General features: G+C 54.4%; 1 long non-coding RNA gene across 1 annotated transcript; it reads left to right on the top strand.

The window, feature by feature from the left end:
• The first annotated feature begins 1,859 nt into the window (after positions 1-1,859).
• On the top strand, positions 1,860-2,396 carry LOC133278309 (uncharacterized). The gene is made up of 3 exons (XR_009746515.1): positions 1,860-1,952; positions 2,051-2,136; positions 2,296-2,396. It is a non-coding gene; the product is annotated as an uncharacterized LOC133278309 (long non-coding RNA).
• The last annotated feature ends 858 nt before the right edge of the window (positions 2,397-3,254 follow it).

The following is a 3,254-nucleotide window of genomic DNA, read 5'->3' as shown; positions in this document are numbered from 1 at the left end:
CTTTATCCACCGAGTGGTCCATCCATCAAATTGATGTCTCTCCAATTTAGAGACAAGAATGTTGTGTTGGACAGTGTCAAACGCTTTGCACAAGTCCGGGTAGATGATGTCAGCTGCTCTACCCCTGTCCATCAGTTCCATCATAGAAGGTCACCAAATTGGTCAGGCAGGATTTCCCCTTAGTGAAGCCATGCTAGCTGCCACCAAGCACCTTGTTTTTCATGTGCCTTAGCATGCCTTCCAGGAGAATCTGCTCCAAGATTTTGCCAGGCACAGAGGTGAGACTGACTGGTCTGTAATTCCCTGGGTCATCCATTTTCCCCTTCTTGAAAATGGGGGTTATATTTCCCTTTTTCCAGTCATCAGGAACTTCACCTGACTGCCATGATTTCTCAAATATGATGGCCAGTGGCTTAGCAACTTCATTCACCAGCTCCCTCAGGACCCATGGGTGGATTTCATCAGGTCCCATGGACTTCTGTATGTTCAGGTTCTTAAGATGCTCTCAAACCAGATACCCTCTTACAGTGGTCTTCATTCTCACAGTCCCTGTGTCTACCTTCCAAGACTTGGGTGGTACGGTCAGAGCCTTTGCCAGTGAAGACTGAGGCAAAGAAGTCATTCAGAACCTCAGCCTTCTCCAAATCCAGGATAGCCAGTTCTCCTGATAGCTTCCGGTGAGTGCCCACGTTATGCTTAGTCTTTCTTTTACTCGCTACGTACCAACAGAATCCCTTCCTGTTATCCTTAACATCCTTAGCCAAGTTTAATTCTAACTGAGCCTTGGCTTTCCTAACCTGGTCCCTAGCTTCCCGGACAACATCCCTGTACTCTTCCCAGGCCGCCTGTCCTTGCTTCCACCTTTTATAAGCCTCTTTTTTCCTTCAGATTTTCCTCAGCAGCTCCTTATCCATCGAAGGAGGTCTCTTGGCCCTCCTGCTGCACTTTTTTCTAGTAGGGATGCAACACTCCTGAGCCTGCAGTAGGTGATCCTTGAATATCAACCAACAGTCTTGGGCCCCTCTGCCCTCTAGGGCTATATCCCATGGAACCTTACTAAGTAGGTTCCTGAAGAGGTCAAAGTCTGCTCTCTTGAAGTCCAGGGCTGTGAGCTTGCTGCACGCTCTTCTCACTGTCCTGAGGATCTCGAATTCAACCATCTCATGATTATTGCAATCAAGGCTGCCGTGGAGTGAGTTCAAGGTCCAGAGCTGTTCCAGACCCCTCCTGAAGCGCAGCCCTCCACACACACTGCTGGCACCACACCTTGTGCTGCCCTTGCAGCCTTCACTGCACGGGGAGCAGGTTCTCGCATGGCTCAACCTTGATGAGCACTGCTGGAGGACGTGGCTGGGCAGGGCTGAATTCCAACCCGATGAACACATCCCAAGTGCAGCACATGAGCACTGCTCAGGTCACTCACTGACTGCTTGTAGGACAGGGAAGGAGCAAAGGAGATGGTCCTGGCCCCATGGAGTTGGCCAGCGCAGCCTTTACCCATTTTATTGATTATTTAAGCACCAAAGTGTGTCTCTGTCATCTCAGGGGGTCACATAATGATTGCCCAGTGTCACCCATGATGCTGCAGCCCCTTTGGGACTCATCCCCATCCCCTGCTCACAGCAGTTCTGGAACTCTGGTGTGATGTCACAGCCCACATTACAGTGACAACTGCCCATGCCCAGACACCAACACAGACCTTCACCCCTGAACCCACACTTTTCCTCTGCTCCCACCTGCCTGCTCCATCCCTTCTGCCCTGTTCCTGCTCTGCCCTTCTGCCCGGCTCCCAGCCCTTTCCGCTTGTTCCCATCCCTACTGCCTTGTTCCCTGCCCCTCGGGCACTATATTTGAGCGTGCAAATGCAGCCCCCAAAGAAGTCCACCCTTGTCCTGCTGGTGGCCGAGCTCAGCCCTTGCGGAGGCGAGGATGCAAAGGGCTGCCTTCGTAGAGTAAGGAGCCTGTGGGTGCCAAGGCAGGTGCGGGGCCGGGTCTGTGCCCTGGTCCTGCAGGCAGGAGCACGGCCACTCACCCCTCTCTGCTCTGGCAGGTCCTGAAGCCCTTACCGCCCCGCAACGTGCTGAAGTGAACCAGGCGAAGGATCCTCCAGCTGCACGCGCCAGCCTGTCAGAGCTGGTGGGTGCTGCTGGACAAGCTCCTGCTGGGGATGGGCCCGGGGCCCCAGCACCCCACGGCTCTGCCCGCGCAGCGAGAGGGGACCGGGGTGCCCAGACCATCTGTGCTCCGCTGGTCTGGGCAGCGCCAATGAACTCTGCTGCTTGGCTTTTGCCTTAGGCTACTCCAACACATGCGGGAGCTGGAGGAAGAGGCCGCCAGCAGGACCCAAGCGGGTCTGCAGGGGGAACCAGTGGAGGTGGACGCGGAAGTGGAGGAGGCAATGGGTACGGACTGAGGAGGGGTGAGGCAGCACGTGCATCTATCCACTGCTGGCAGTGAGCGTGGGTCGGCTGCTGCCGCACTGGGGCTGGGGCTGTGTGCGACGGCCCCGCTGCAGGGACACGGTGCCTGCTGGCCTCATCCTGGCGGCACAAGCGCCACCACCGCGCTGCCCTGCGCCGCCTCTGGGACACGCGAGCAGAATCTGATCGGGTAGACCCGGCTCCCAGCCCCAGGCAGGGCTGAGCCCTGCGGCAGAGTCCCTCTCTCCCCAGTGTGTGGCAAGCACAATGACCATCAGTAGCCTCACTGAAATGACCTTGTGCTGCTTGTTTCCCGGGCTGCTGGAGATGGGAGTTTTCACGGTGTTTGAAGTTTTTTCTATAAAAGTTCCTGTTTTCTCCGAAGATTGTTGTTTTATAAGAAGATTGTTCATTTTTCCATAAGAGTTGTAGTTCTTGATAGAATAGGTGTAGTTTTAAGAACAAGTTGTACTTTTAGGTAGAATAGTTGTAGTTTATGTAGAAGAGTTGTATGTTTGAGAAGAACAGTTGTTCTTTGTTGTTTATTTTTTTGTTGTTTTGTAAATACATTTCTCGACGTTCTTCTGACCCAGTCTCTCTTTGTATTTACTGCGATCACACGTGGCTTTGGCAGACAAGTGGTTTCCACTTGCTCCCAGGGCTGGAGGGGCCATGAGGGCTGGCGCTGGGTGCTGGGGCACCCCAACTGTCCTCACGTAGGCTCCCTGCCCTTGCAGTGCGGCTCTTTCAGGCTCTCTGCAGCTGTGGGCAGGGATGGGCAAGGGCGAGGGACCAAAAGTCTGGGAGCTCACTTCGACTCCTCAGTGGCTGCAG

Source organism: Pezoporus flaviventris, unplaced genomic scaffold (genome assembly GCF_033815535.1).
Source record: "Pezoporus flaviventris isolate CSIRO_AGI_PZ_B2104156 unplaced genomic scaffold, CSIRO_AGI_Pfla_v1 ptg000066l, whole genome shotgun sequence".
NCBI lineage: Eukaryota > Metazoa > Chordata > Aves > Psittaciformes > Psittacidae > Pezoporus > Pezoporus flaviventris.
Note: the sequence above shows the minus strand (reverse complement) of the source record. Positions and strands in the feature narration are given on the sequence as shown.